The sequence below is a fragment of the Cinclus cinclus genome, chromosome 5 (genome assembly GCF_963662255.1).
Source record: "Cinclus cinclus chromosome 5, bCinCin1.1, whole genome shotgun sequence".
Taxonomy (NCBI): domain Eukaryota; kingdom Metazoa; phylum Chordata; class Aves; order Passeriformes; family Cinclidae; genus Cinclus; species Cinclus cinclus.
In genome coordinates this window covers 66,695,442-66,710,710 of record NC_085050.1, presented here as the reverse complement: position 1 = coordinate 66,710,710, position 15,269 = coordinate 66,695,442, and positions in this window count along the sequence as shown.

The following is a 15,269-nucleotide window of genomic DNA, read 5'->3' as shown; positions in this document are numbered from 1 at the left end:
GCTGGGGGTAGCTGTAGAAAAGGGAACAGCAAAACATGAGAGCTGAGAGTTTGTGTATCACCGTATTGCTGAAGGACTGAACTGAGCTAAAATATTTGTAAATTATTACTAGTTTTCATTTATTTAACACTACCTCTCTTTTCAAGACTATATAAAATTTACCAGGCATACGCTCTGCAAATTAAGCAAATCCCCTAATTTAGGATTTACAGGACTAAACCTTTATCCATGGGCCCTGGCAGAACTAGGTAAACAGATTCATTGCCCAGATGTGAAGAATGCTATCTCACAGTGCATCAACTGCAGCAACATTTGGCTTCTCACTTACCAGGTCTGAGCCCATACACAGATACACAAGCAAATGCAGGGATCCTGTGCTCTCTGCTGGCACAAGGCAGGTGAGAGGGAAAACACTAGAAAGAAACTGAAGAGAACTGTAAAAGAGGGAAAAATCACTGTTAGCATGACCTCTTATATTTTTTTTTTCCTGGATTGTTCTCTGGTAAAGATGAACATTAAGCTACATAAGCCTTTCTTCTGACCTGATACGGGAGATCTTGGTGCATATCATTACAAAGTACAATGCTATGTCACTAAACACTCTCTCTGTTGTCAGAAAGAGCTTAAACTGCAACCCAGAAGCACAAAAAAAGAGAACATTTGAATGTTCTCATACAGTACATTTGATTAAAAAAAAAAGTAACAATTTATCCAAGGAAATCTACCAGCTCTAAGCATTCGAAGCTTGTTAATAAATTGTACTGATAGGAAATTAAAACTATGGCCTAGAAATATTTTTAAAAGTGATCCCAAATTCACTGTAAAGCTGTTAAGTGAATCTTATATGTGGTTAGAGGAGCCCTCGAAGTAACAGCATCACATTTCTAGCGCATCAGAAATTGAGTCCCAAATTCCTGCAGTGTCTTCTGTGATGCCTCGGTGTACAGTCTGCATGAGAAAATGCTCATTATGTCCCACATGATCACAGATGCCCAGCAGAGATAACAGTCTAAATCATTTGTTCTCCTTAAAATAATTTATGCATAGGTAGGAATATGAAAATGTGCCCTTTATGGAGTTTATCTGTGTCTATAGCAAACACAACTTAAATCAATTCTTCATCTCCAGGACTGGCAAAGTTTGACTAAGGCATTAGGGATTTTTTATTAACCTCCATTAATTCAGCAGTCCTACCACTTTAATAACAAATAAAAATGGATGGCTAAGAAGTTTCATCTTATTAAAAGGTGTGAGTGAGTACAATTAAACATGCCTTACATATCTCAAGATATATTACACGTTCTAATAAAATTGCAGGGTTATAAAGAAGTTAGTGAAGTTTAATAGGCTGTTGACTAGTGATCACATATAGCACATAATTTCTGTGGTAAGAGAAACACATAATGACTGATCCTAATTTCTCTTGCAGTTCTGATTTTATTTTTGGCATTTCTATAGAATCCTCAAATACCCCACAGCAATTTAATTTTAATTAGATGAGCAAATGAGATGATGAAAGTATTTTTTTTTTCATAGCATTCAGTGAATTGCCTACATATTACATTCTACTATTTGGAAAAGTATTAGAATCTATATGGCTTACAAATCTATGTAAAACCCTTGTATTTCTGCTCATTTCTATTCTTAAAACTCTGATTTTACGTTAATCTAACTTCTGTTAAGTGAGTGTCTCAACTACTTAGTGTCATTCCCTACCCATTTTCTTTTAAATGAAAAGTTCTAGTCCAAAATTTGAGCAGCCTAAAGTTCAGGTTCCAATCCATATTTAGCACATGAGAAATAAATTAAAAGTCTGGAATCAGACCATATAACCTTTTGAAAGTGAGAAATAATGCATAAAAGATCTGGGGAGAAAATACCAGACCACACTATTTAACATAAAACAATGAATTAGGAAAAGAGGAAAAAAAAGAATATATATCAGATCTTGCAAAGAAAATGGCTCCAGTATGCTACTAATATAACAATGAAGAAAGCAGGCACGCAATGTTAGACCATTGAAAAGCTAAGTCAAGATAAGCCTGCTTTATGTGTCACTTAGAATGAATAGGCTATATTAATATATATTCCATATTTTACAATTACCTCTAAAATAAAATGAATAATGCTTTTGCTGCACAAACCAAACTCCTTTATCTGCACAATAAAACTGGAGTACTGAGTCAGTTTAAAAAAATAAGGCTTTTTAGCACAGATAAAAATTCAATGAAGAAAAATCATCTCCTGTGATGAAATATGGAAAATAAATTATGTCAGTTGCTTTTGTTCCTTGCTAGAGTGACATTTATAAAAACATAACTTAATTTTGGGAAGAGATTTGCTACATTTCAAAACCTCATGCAAGTTCATCAAGCATGAAGACTCACAAATGTTAGGTGCTAAATATAAAGCCCAACCCCTTCTTCTGCATCAGTTTTCTGCAGGTATCTAATTTAATATGGCTTCTTAACTTGCATGTTTTTATGCAGAATTTGAATGCAATAATCAGCTTTGACTGGTCAAAATGGTCTAGGGACATACCCATCCTCTCCAACACAGAAGGAACAAAAAAAACCAAAAAACCTCCATTGCTTCTACAATAACATCCAATTTACTCTGGTCCTCACAGAGAATCTAAATTTATCACCCCATAATTTTCAAACAAAATATAAAAAAAGTACCACATTTAATATAATTGAGGATTTTTTTTTCCCCTGGTGGCTTTTTTAATGACCTTTCCTTTTTGACAGTTCAAAAAGGAATGAATATACCTCTAACCTAAAGAAGCTAAGGCTGCATTTTCTTTTAAAAAGAGATAATATTTTGCCTCCAGATCTCTCTTACAAAAAAAAAAAAAATAGTAAGAAAGGTCTCCCATTTAAGAAACGGTAATCAAAACTAGTAACAAAAATCATACATCACTTAAATATTCTAGCATTTTTCCCCCTAAACATGGAAAAAAACAGGGCAACCTATGAAATAATCTAGTAATTTTTTTCATTAAAAAGAATACAGAATTAGCTTTGTGAGGTTATTTCAGAATTCTCGAGCCATAGAGAAACTAGAGAGACCAGAGAACTGAGACTAATGGTCCAGCAGAAGATACTACAGGTAATGGTAGGAATGGCACGTGCCACATCTGGAATTTTTGTCTCGCTGGAAAAATGAGAACAGCCTAAATGCACGCTTATATATTTACAATTAGTATTCCACCAGAAGGCTTACTGGGACTTTGACAGCTATGAACTCGTTGGACTTGTACGTTTTCTTTTCCTCCCTCCTGGCTGTCAAAGGACTGTTGTTGCAAACTGAGACTGTGTGTATGATTTCCTCTTATTTTGTGATAACTGGATAGCCTAAGAACTAATTTTCAAACATTACATTTCGAGCCCTCAGTTTAATCTCATTGCTACACCAATCAAATTTTAATTACATAGTTTCATTCTTTCAACAAATACAATTTTTAAGAAGTTCATTAGATTTTTTTTTTGTTATTATGTGACAAAGAGCTCAAATACATTGATTGCTCAATCAGTTACACCCCAAATGTATTACAATAAAACCTTTGCTTTCTGATTTTTCTTCACACTATGAGAAACAGTTTGAAACTGAATAATGGGACAAAAAAAAATGTGTTTTCTTTTTGGTTTTGATGGAACAAGTGACAGGCCTGATCCATTGCATTTGACAGTTTATATCCCCATAGCCTGAGCTGAAATTCCAGTTAGGATTGAACAGATCTATCTGGATTCCCCAGACTCGTCTTTACCTCAGTGATACTGGTCTGTGACAATAATAAGTTGAGTTTCTCTTTTGAAACAGAGAGTGAACCTGGCTGATGACTTTCCCTTCATTGCTGCTGGGTTTCTCCCAGCTTGTGGTTTTACAGCACAAACCGACCTCCACCAGTAAGTGGAGTGCAAACACATCAAGAGGCAAAAGAGAGTTTTTCCTCAAGGCTGTTGCTGTCCATTCAGGGTTCCAGCAGTCCAAGGCAGCAGAGGGGAGCCCAAAGGCATCAGTGCAAGTGAGCAGGGTCAGCCCAAACATAGCAACATCTCTCTACCGAGCTCTTAACAGTCTTATTAATCATTTAGAGCCTCCGTTCTGCTGCTGTTACACTCAGAGGATGGTGCTGCATGCCACCAAGGCATTACTGCCAGACAGGAATGAGCAGGCAGTGGACAGGAGGGAACACCGTGTCCCAGTGGCTCTGCAGACTGGAACCCCCCACCCCTCCAGAGAAACCTTGCCAACAAATCTGTGTGCTCTACCCCCTTAATAGCAAACTGTGAGGTGCAATGCTGGAATATAAATAAGTTACATCTATTAAAAAAAAAATAAAACAAACAAACAAACAAACAAAAAGCAACCAAAAAAACCCACCCCAACAACCAAAAAAAAATTTAAAAACACCAAAAAATAAGAAATAAAACAAAGATAAATAAAACAAAACATAAAACCAACCAAACAAACAAAAAACCCACAACAACAACACCAGAAAGGTTGGACCAGATAATCCCTGAGTTCTTCTTTTTGCACATGGTATTCTGTGATTCTGAAGTTGAAATAAAGACAGGCCTGGGACACTAAGCCACCCTGATCACCATCAGACCTAAGGGAGCATGAAAGAGTTTGTGCAAAGTGTTTGCCAAATTCAAAAGAAACAGAGCATATACAGAACCAAAATTCAGGTGTGAAAAACAGGTAAATCAAGTCACAGAATTACCTTTTGTATAGCTTCAGTAAATAAAAGCAGTGGCACTTACTAATGTTTTCCCCTTTTGTCCCAACATTTGTGGACAAATGGGGCTGACTGAGCAAAATAAGTATTAGAAATTACATATATAATGTCTGGTATTTTACCTTGAAGTTTGGTAGTAGAATATTTCTAGACTAGTAAACTAAAAACATTTTTCAGGCCACCTTTAAGAACTCCGAAAATAAATTTGAAGACAACAAAGCAAGAAACCTCCCCATCGATTTTGAAAATTGCACCTGAGTACTTCTAATCCCCCACCCTTCCTCACTGTCAATACTAGCATAGAGCTAGTGGGACAAAAGAACAAAATAAAAAAGCAGGACACTGTTGTAATAAGCATCACAGCACATTATTTTAAGAGAACAGGGAAATACAAAGTAGCAAAATGTTATAATTCAGTTTAGCACTTTATATTTTAATTTTAATGACTGCTGTTCTTGTTTAAAGATTCATGGACTCTTAAATAACTCTGAACTGCCAGAACCTCCTGTTCAAGTTCTCTGTTATCAGATTTCCAGCACTGCAGTGCTCCCTAGAGTTACACGGATGGAGCAGTTTGGTTCTGGCCTGATGCTTGACCATGGCTCAAGGACCTCCCAGGGCAAACCTCTCTGGATGCTCAGACATCCAGTGTCAAGAGAAGCATCCAAGGTTCTCCATAGCTGTGGGTAGCTGACTTATTTAGTATTTGCAAGTTTCTTGTTACCTACCTACTGAGATAACGTAGGTAAACTATGTTTACCCAACCTATTCTCCTCTTACATCCTTGGTGTCTCTCGGATGTCTATCACACTCTGCTTACAAAGATACTGACATTTCCTTTTCTGAGGTTATTTCAGTTTCCAGACTATTTCCAATGACAAACCCTATCGAGTGATTCACTACGCACATGAAGTACTCGTGACTGAAGATATAGGCCACTATTAATCAGGAATTATGATAGCAGATGTTTCTTTTAACACATTTTTACCAGTTTTGTACATGTTAACACAAAACAGTAAAACGTCAGCTTTGGCAGCAAAACAACATTGGGTTTATTTTAGTATTTAAATTATTTTAATGAAAAATAGTGTGAGAAATGAATTTTTAATTATTATTTTCTTATATCTATATCTAATATCTCAATCTCTCATGTTGATTTATTAAAATTATTAGAAAATGCATCTCTCTCTCCCTTCCAGTCACACTGTAATTAAATTAAAGAACAAATGTAGTAATGAGAATTATTATTAACAAATTGATGAAGAGCATAACAAATACAGGAAGCACTGCTAGAACACCACTTTAGGAAGACCATTTATTATGAAACCTTATAGTTAATAATGATCTTTTTCTAACAGCAATTATTTTCTCCAAGTTGCAATGTGGTCTTTTTTGCACATCATTGTAGTGCAAGAGGAAGGAAAGTTTCATGGTTCTTAAAAAGGCCTAAGAATATTCCACTTGGAAATATAATCCAAATTGGACCAAAACCTCTTATTTTTCAGTCTTGCCTTTAAGATGGAATATTTCCAGAGATTTTGCATTTTAAATTTCTAAATCCCCTGTATGGCATATTTTATTGAAAAAAATGTTACTTTTTTTCTTTAATAGAAAAAAAGATAGTTTTTCTAACAATGGCTGGTGAAAACAATGACAATTTATGAGTGATTTTCAGTTGGATCAGCTCTTGACCCAGGTGAATATTACTGGAAGAAGCAGCCATATCTAAAAAATCCACGGGGAAATTCACATTTCCCTTTGAACTGTAGCTATTTATTCTGAAGTTCAACTTCTGGAAGTTTTCTACCCTCTTCTCTGCACCAACACTCCTAAAATGATTATTGCAATGATTATTATCCTTGTGTCTCTATCTTTCGCAGCAAAACTGAACTTCCTTGATTGTGGACTCTGATAAGACATTTGAGATATCAAATCCTTAGTGTATGCCACAAAACTCTTCAGATCAGGTTCATCATGTTTTTCATATTGTTGTTTTTTTAACTTTCCCTTTATTACCTTTACAAGTGTTGGGGAAAACCAAAATTTCACTACCTTTTTTCCTTTTTATTGAAAATAAAGCTTTCTTTTAATAACATTCATCATCCCTTGCCCCATGCAGCAGATGCTGAAGACAGGCAGCCAGCAGAGTGACTAGAAGCATCCGAGATCAGGTACAGTTACTGTTTTTAAGATTCAGTACAAAATGCTTAAACACATCTAAATCCTATTAAAATCAAGTGTTTATTTCAGTTAAAGAGGATATGAGCAAAATAAATTCTTCTGATGAGAAATCAGGCCATGTTTTGTATTAGCAGGACACACTGTGATGGGCATTTCCTCCCCCTGCTTGTGACAGACCTGAGCCAAGAGATTCATATTGAGCCCTAGAGCAAAACAGAATTACTATTCTTCCTCCCAGGTTAACATCACTGTGTTAGCACTTGAAAAGCACAGCAGGATTCCTTAGGCAGCTCAACAATTAGAGGATCAGCCCTTGTGAGGCTGCATCTGCTGAGTCCAGTTCTGGGCTACTCACTCCAAGAGAGAGGTGGAGCTCCTGGAGCAGATCCAGCAAAGGGCTGCCAAGAAGGTGAAGGGACTGGAGCATCTCTCTTACGGGTAAAGGCTGAGGGAGCTGGGGGTGGCTAGGCTCAAGAAATGATGGTTCAGAGAACACCTCACCAGTGCCTATAAGGATCTAAAAGGAGGGTGCCAAAAGGATGGACCAGGCTCTGCTCAGGGGGGCCAGGCAGTAGGACAAGAGGAAATGGGCAGGACCTGGTGCAGAGGAATTCCCACCTGAGGAAGAACTGCTTCACTGTGTGGGTGACTGTGCACTGGAGCAGCTTGCCCAGACAGGTTGCAGAGATATTCTCCCTGGAGATATGCCAGAGCTGTCTGGATGCAATCCTGTACAATGTGCTTTAGGATGACCCTGTTTGAGCAGGGAGGTTGGACCCGGTGACCCATTGTGGTCTCTTCTGACCTTATCCATTCTGTGATCATAGAAATATCAGCAAACATCAGGACCCATTGGAGCAAATCCAGAGGAAGCCACCAGGATGATGGAAGGTCTGGAGCACTTCTATGAAGACAGTCTGAGACAGCTGGAGCTGTTCAGCCTGGAGAAAAGGCTCTGGGGAGACCTTTTAGCACCTTCCAGTACCTAAAGGGGCTAGGAGAGAGCTGGAGAGGGACTTTTTACAAGGGCATGCTGTGCTAGGACAAGGAGGAATTGCTTCAAACTGAAGGAGGACAGGTTTAGGTTAGAGATTAGGAAGGAATGTTCTGCTGTGTGCCACTACCCTAGCTGGCCCAGAGAAGCTGTGGGTGCCCCATCCCTGAAAGTGTTCAGTGCTAGCCTGGATGGCACCTTGAACAACCTGGTCTCCTGGAAGGTGTCCCTGCCCATGGCAGCCAGGTGGAATCTAAGGTTCCTTCCAACCCAAGCCATTCTCTGATTCTATGATTTTGCTATTTAAGCAGAAACTTTCTTTTACAATGTTGAACTCTGCAGTCGAATTAGGGAAAACACTCTTGATTTCTTTATTGTAAACTGTGCTTTTGGGGCATACATTTCCAAAATATGGAAAGACCACCACTTCAACACCCAAATCCTCAGACAATTGTTACCCAGTTGTACTAGTAAACTCCACATGCACTTAAGTTGTATTATTTTGTCAATTATACTGTTTGCACACAAAAATTACCATTGCCGAGTACTCCATGACTCAAGTTTTAATACATTTTGAAAGGCTTCCATGAACTCTGTCTTGGAACACGTGAATCCTTTGGCAGATAGCTGTTCCAATGCACCAGCAGGTGGAATACAAGTAGGCCACATGCCTAATTTGGCTGGATATTCATATCATAGGATATTTTTTTGCTCTCTTTGTCATCAGCCATGAAGATATTTCAAGTATATATAATTAGTGCTTAACAAAAGACAATTAGATCTAACAAAGCACCTCACTTGCTCCAAGATTTTAACAAACTGAACTTGAAAAGGGCACTAGTACAGCGAGAACAAACTCAAGAAATAAAAATTATTGCATATGATTTTTTTTAGTAATTGTTGAGATCTTGGTGTTTGGCTTTGTTGGTTTTCTTTTCCTAAACCAATATTAAGTTAATATGTATGTTCTCTTTACTTACACATTTAATGACCAATTTAAATACCTTTGCAATTTTTTATTAATTTATCTCAGTTCAGGGCACCGTAGAGTGGTTTAGTAAAACAAATTCCTGACTTGCATGCTATAGAATACATTTTGATAAAAACTTCTCAGAATCATGCTCTTGTAGTCAAAATATTCAAATCAAAGTATATCAATGGACAGGGCCTTTATGTACAAGTATTAATTATATATTAGTTTGTCCTACTCTTTCATTTTAGTTTTTTTAATCACCAATCTCTGCTTTTCACCTTCTCTTTAGTAAAAAAAATATGCTGCTCTTGTCCACTGGAGATTTACTTAATTTTTATAGCTCCCTACAACCTAAATATTTCACAACAATGTTAAATTCTCCCTATGGTACATTGATTGGTTATTCTCACTAGTTCCCTGTACAAAACCAGAATCAATATCCCTTTCTGACAGTTCTTTTAACACATTCATAAATAAAGGGTTATGTCTTCCTCTGACACGCATGTACTTACTTGATTTATAGCAGCTTAAGTGTCTGGGAAAAATCACACACTATTACCTAGGCAAGTATAAGATTATTGCTCAGAGTTTCTAAGGGAGAAAATGGGGGGAAATCCTGTCTGTCAGCTCTCCCTGTAGCAGAAGAGCTGCATGATGAATGCAGTGCAGCTGCCTTGATCTGGGAGCCTTCATAAGGCATTCAGGGCAATACATGGGATTAAAATAAATAAAAAGAACATTTTGGGCCACATAATCAAAGCTGCACGCCCAGGCCTCCTCAGCATTACTGTGGAAAGCATTCAAGATTAACCCAGGGCAAAGGAGGACAGGCCTGAGTAGATTCTTCAAATTCTGCTGTTACCCAAATAGTCTGCCTTGTTCACTCTTTTCCCACTCCATAAAGCCACAGGTAGTGCTTGTGCACACTCTACATCGTGAGGTAATAAACCAAGAGCAACGCCAAATGACAAACTCACCTGTCTTTCCAGTTCAGTGAACTGTGTCATGCAGTAAGCAAAATAATTTGCATGATGGTTGTAACCAAAAAATTAAAATTAATATTTCATACATATATAATAAATATATTCCAAAATTAAAGAGAAATGTTTCATGCATATATAATGTGTATATATATATGTGTGTGTGTGTGTGTATATATATCCCTGTAGAGTTGGAAGAGATGGCACCAGAAAGAAAACAAACAAGAACTACATCTCAGTGTAATAATGGCCAACTGTTTTTCAAGCAGCAGTTTGAAGAGAAGTAGTAATTAGGATATAAAAGCTAGGAAGCATTTACTACAACATTTAAACATGTTTATAAACATAAAATCCTTCTTAAGCAAATCCTTTACCAGGTTGCCTTTGTTGTCAGGTTCTTTAGTTAAACTGTGTAGCACTAGAGAATAAGCATAAAGTAAATAGCATCCATCAACATGGCTTAAAACTTACTTCCATGGAAGAGATGAACTAGAAAAATTACTGGTTTACCTGTTCCCTTTGTCCCAATTCTGGATTTCAGGTAGCATCTTGAAACTTAAAAAAAAAAATATATATATATATATATAATTTATATATATAAAATTACATATATCACATATATATAAAATTTATATATATATAAATTACATGGATTTCAAAAAAAGATATTTCTGTCTCTCTGCTTTCTATACTCATTCACCAAACCAATCATCTCACATACTAATTTCTGAAGCTAAGACTTCTATAAAAAAGCAGCAGTGAGTCATCCAGAATACACTTTGCTTGTTAGTATGATGATATCATTATTACTGTCTCAGAGACAATCCTGTAACACCAGTGCTGCTGAATGTCTAGGGATGACCTCACTGGTCATCAATTTATTTAAAGTTGAAGCATTTTAAAATACTTAAAATATTGTTATTCACAGGAACAGGTTTTATTCAAGTGTAGCTAGCCAGAACCCCCCAAAATACATCCTCAGGAAATAATTTCAGCAATATTTTAACTTTTAACTAAGAACCTTACCTCAAGTATTGGTAAAAGATGTTCCAGTTTCAGAAATTTGTGGGTTTTTGTCTGCATCATGTTTTTATTTTCATAAATTTTTGACTCTGAGAACATCAGAAAGCATTTTATTACAGTGTTAATGTAGATGATTCATATAATAATATTTAAAGAAAATGACCCTGAAATTCAAAGCAAAATGATGTAGTTGTCAAGAATATATTTTTTCATTATATTTTTGCACTGGATGATGTTAAGTTCTCACTAGTTAAAATTAATATAAATGTCACCCATAAAAATAAAAAAAAAAAAATAGGAGAGTTTTTTCAAACATGAAGGAACATTAAGAAAATTAGATGCAGGCCAACAGATTTCATCTTAATTTATGGTGGAATATCATACAAAAGGAATAAAATTAAGCTCTTCTATAAAGACTATCTGAATTTAGTAGATTAGACAACCTGAAGAGCACTTTTTAAAAAGTTCTTAGCTAATGGTTATGTACTAACAAAATACAACAGACTCCCTTAATTGAATCAAGAATGAATTGAAGCACAGCTGGATGTTAGAAACACCTCAGTGTCTGACATAATAAATAGTACAAATAAAAAACATATGACTGCTAATAAAACAATCCAAATCTCAAATATTGTGTTTAAAAGAAATTTTGAAGTTCTGGTAAAAAACACTTATAGAAGTTGTTTATAAATCAAAATTAAAAGGGCTATGTACACCATGGGAATTCTACTGATCTCCGCTGATAAAAATATTATTTAAAACTATAGTAAATGTCTATTAAAGTGGTAAAAGCCAGGAGGAGGACACACTTTCATTCTTTTGACGCCACGTTAATCATGGGTTTGGTGTTGTACAAGACACAAAAGATTGGTACTGAAGCATTCAGCAATTTTGGGCCCAAAACCAGGTCTCCAAGTTGGGAAACACATCTCAAGCTGTAACTCGGCTTAAAAGTAACTCTCTATTGCATACATCAACGCTCCTGTATGTAAGCTGCACAAGAGCACAGGTAATTTACAAAATATAAACTGCTTTTTTCTTCCTTTCCTTTCTTCTAAATCTTGTCGAAGCTGGTGAGCACAGATGCTGATGCTGAAACTTTGGCAATCTCCTGACATTAAGTTAAACGGTAAACAAGAACAAAGAAATGTAAATGGGCATGTTATTTTCACTTCATTTATTATAACATTTTAGAAGTGTTACAGGGGGTTGGTTGTTGTGTTGTTTTTTGGAGGTTTTTTTTTTTGTTTGTTTTGTTTTTGTTTTTTCCCCACCTGCTTTGAAGTTTCAGATTTTGTTCTGAAGGTGGTTCCCACACAGGGATTGTCCTCGCCGCTCCCCTTCCCTTCAGACCGACCCACCCCTGCTGTGTCAGCAGCACATGAGCCGTGCACTTCTAAAGCTTCCTGTAATTAACTTCACCTTGTTGCATTACAGGCAAACATGTTCAGGCTTATTTTGGATACATTTGGGAAATAATAGCTTTTCAGAGTCTACAATGAGAAGCAACTTGGGCGACTAAAATAAACTGTGGTGAGGACTGTGCCTTGTAGTGCTTTTACATGTGGCAAATTCCCTTGGTGTCTCGGTACTTTCATCAGAAAATAAGGAACAATAATTTCAGTTGTTTTGCATCAGAACTAACATAAGTTTACAATAACATTTTGTTTATAGTTTATTGTTTGTGTGTGCACCAAGGATGGGATTCAGTTGACAAAAGCCAAGTACGTGGTTCCATTTCAGACACAATTTGGGCACCCTGCCTGGACTCCACTGCCTTTCCACAAGGCTTCTGGTCTCCCCTCAGTTCCTTTGTCATATTTCCAAACCCCATAAAAACATTTCTGACATCCAACTTAGAGCTGCACAAGGCACATAGGCTTTGGCAGTTGATTCCAACCCACTCAGAATTATGTAAACTATAACAGAGTAATTTTCTGGCATGTTTTTATGCATATGAAAAGTACTAGCCCAAGATCTTCAAGGGACAGAGTGTCTCGTTTCATGTCATGACACAACTAATAGAGCAAGGGAAAACCGTGGATGTACAATTATCTGGGCATTTTTCAAACCTAACAAGATGCTAACCCAGTTCATTGCTGGGCAATAAGAAGTTGACTTTCTTCTGCCAGTTGTGACACAGAGCTCAGCAGTCAGATGTTGCATTGGAAGAATTTCAGCCTCAACAAAGAAACAGCAGAATACCCACAACAAAACACATGGCCACCCACCTGACAACCCAGGGATCCTGTGGCTTGTGCCAGGCTGACATGCTGATGGGTGCCAGAGAAGTCCCCTGCCAGCTAGCACAGTGGCACTTTGCAGGGGTACTGCATCCAGCTCTGGGCTCCTCAGAACAGGAAGGACATGGACCTGTGGAAGCAGCTCCAGAGGAGGGACACAGAAACTGCCAGAGGGGTGGAACACCTGACTTGCAAATACAGGCTGAGATGGTTCAGCTTAGAGTAAAGAAGATTCTGGGGAGAGAGATCTTAGAGCATCCACCAGTACCTGAAGGGAGCTACAAGAGAACAACAGAGGGATTTTTTTATAGGGACATGTAGTGACAGAACAAGGGGGAATGGCTTTAAACTGTCCATGGCTAAGTTATGTCAAATACTGGGAAAAAATTCTTCCCTACTAGGGTGGTGGGACACTGGCACAGGCTGCTCAGACAAACGGTGGGTGCTCCACCCTGGAAGTGTTCAAGGCCACACTGGATAGGGATTTGTGCATCCTAGTTTAGTGTAAGGTGTCCTTGCCCATGGCAGGGATTTGGACTGGTTGACCTTTGAAAGGTCTTTTCCAACCTGAACCATGCTATGATTGTCTTGTCGTGTCCCCACCAAGATCAAGTGAAGATGCACCATCATGGCACATACAGCTCTGAGACAGTCCTACTGTCCCCAAAAGACATATTTTATCCTGCTCAGATGGCAAATGTCACACCAGAGGCTCTCAGCCATGCTGCCCAAACAGCAAACACAGCAGAAAGACAGCCTTGGATCTCTGCAGCTCCTCCTCTCTCCTCCAGCCATGGTGAGAAATGTCAAAACAGGGCTGAAATCTGCTTTTGGCCTCCTTCAGGGGTTTTGATCTTTCTCTGCCTCAGAAAGGGGAAAGGAAATAAGCCACTAGTGCCATGAATCCTTTGCAACCATTTTCTCTTTCTACAATGGTATGGAAATCAGGCTTTCCTAAAATACTGCTATTCCACCCTCAATGCCTTGACTTTTGCTTTGGCAGTGTAAATTGGAACTAGTGTGGTTTGTCCCTTCCTCAGACAACATTTAGGAGATCAGATTTCTGCTTTTCTAAAAGGACTATCCATCTGCAAGTTTAGGAACGCAAACACATCCCCTTTTGGAAACCATTATTACATCTGCTGTTCTGAATGATCATTAGGACTGGCTGAAACTATTACTGCAAATGGGCTTCCAGCTACAAAGTTTCTCAGGGAATAGCTGCATTTCTTAGAGCAAGGGAGGTGGTGGTGAGGGAAGCAGTTAAAGTCTTTCAGTTCACGGCTACTTTCTAGGTTTATTTTATTTTTTTTTAACTATTAGGAGAAAGCTTTCATATTTCTGTGGCACTTTCTTTTAAAACCTCTGTGAAAGGAACATCTTCATTAAAGCTGGCCTTGAAACAGCCACTAATGGGAATGCTCAATTCTAAGATCCTCCTTTGAGGGACAGATTTACACTCCAAGGCAAACCACAAAGGCATTTAAAATATTTTCAAAACCAGGGCACGGAAAGCTGAAGAATCTCGTCATCTGCAAAAATGTGACTCTAATTTTTAATGCTGAGAACACTTAAAAACAAGGTCTTTATTAAGGAAACAAACATGAATTCTCATTGCTGTTAAATTGGTACTAAAAGAATCTGGAAGTCACACAACAGCACTGGAGAAAAGGAGAGAGATACAAAGAAAGTACATAAGAGCACAGGAGATTAATAGGTTTAAAGGAAAAAAGCCTGACAGGTTTAAATATAAATGTACTATGAGATGCTATTCCTGCCTGTTCCCTTACTTTGTAGGTCTTGTTCAGATACACGGTAGAAAAGGAATGTGCTGAACCATTTTGATCCATTCAGTTTTAATAGTAAAAGTAATTTTCTCAGGTGGGCACTGAACAGTTGCAATTTCAGTTTATTTTGCCAGAGAAATACTTTTAAGACACTAATGGTATGAGACAGAGGGTAAGGGATGTCAGCACAGCACGTCTCCTAAGCTTGATACCAGCAGATTTGCAGAAGACCCAGAGACAACAAATGGTATTTTTCTGTTGAAATCTCAAGGTGGTTTCTTTCAAAAGCACTTTACCTCTGGGTAATGAAAAACAATGAAAATATTCTAACTGTGGTCATTAAG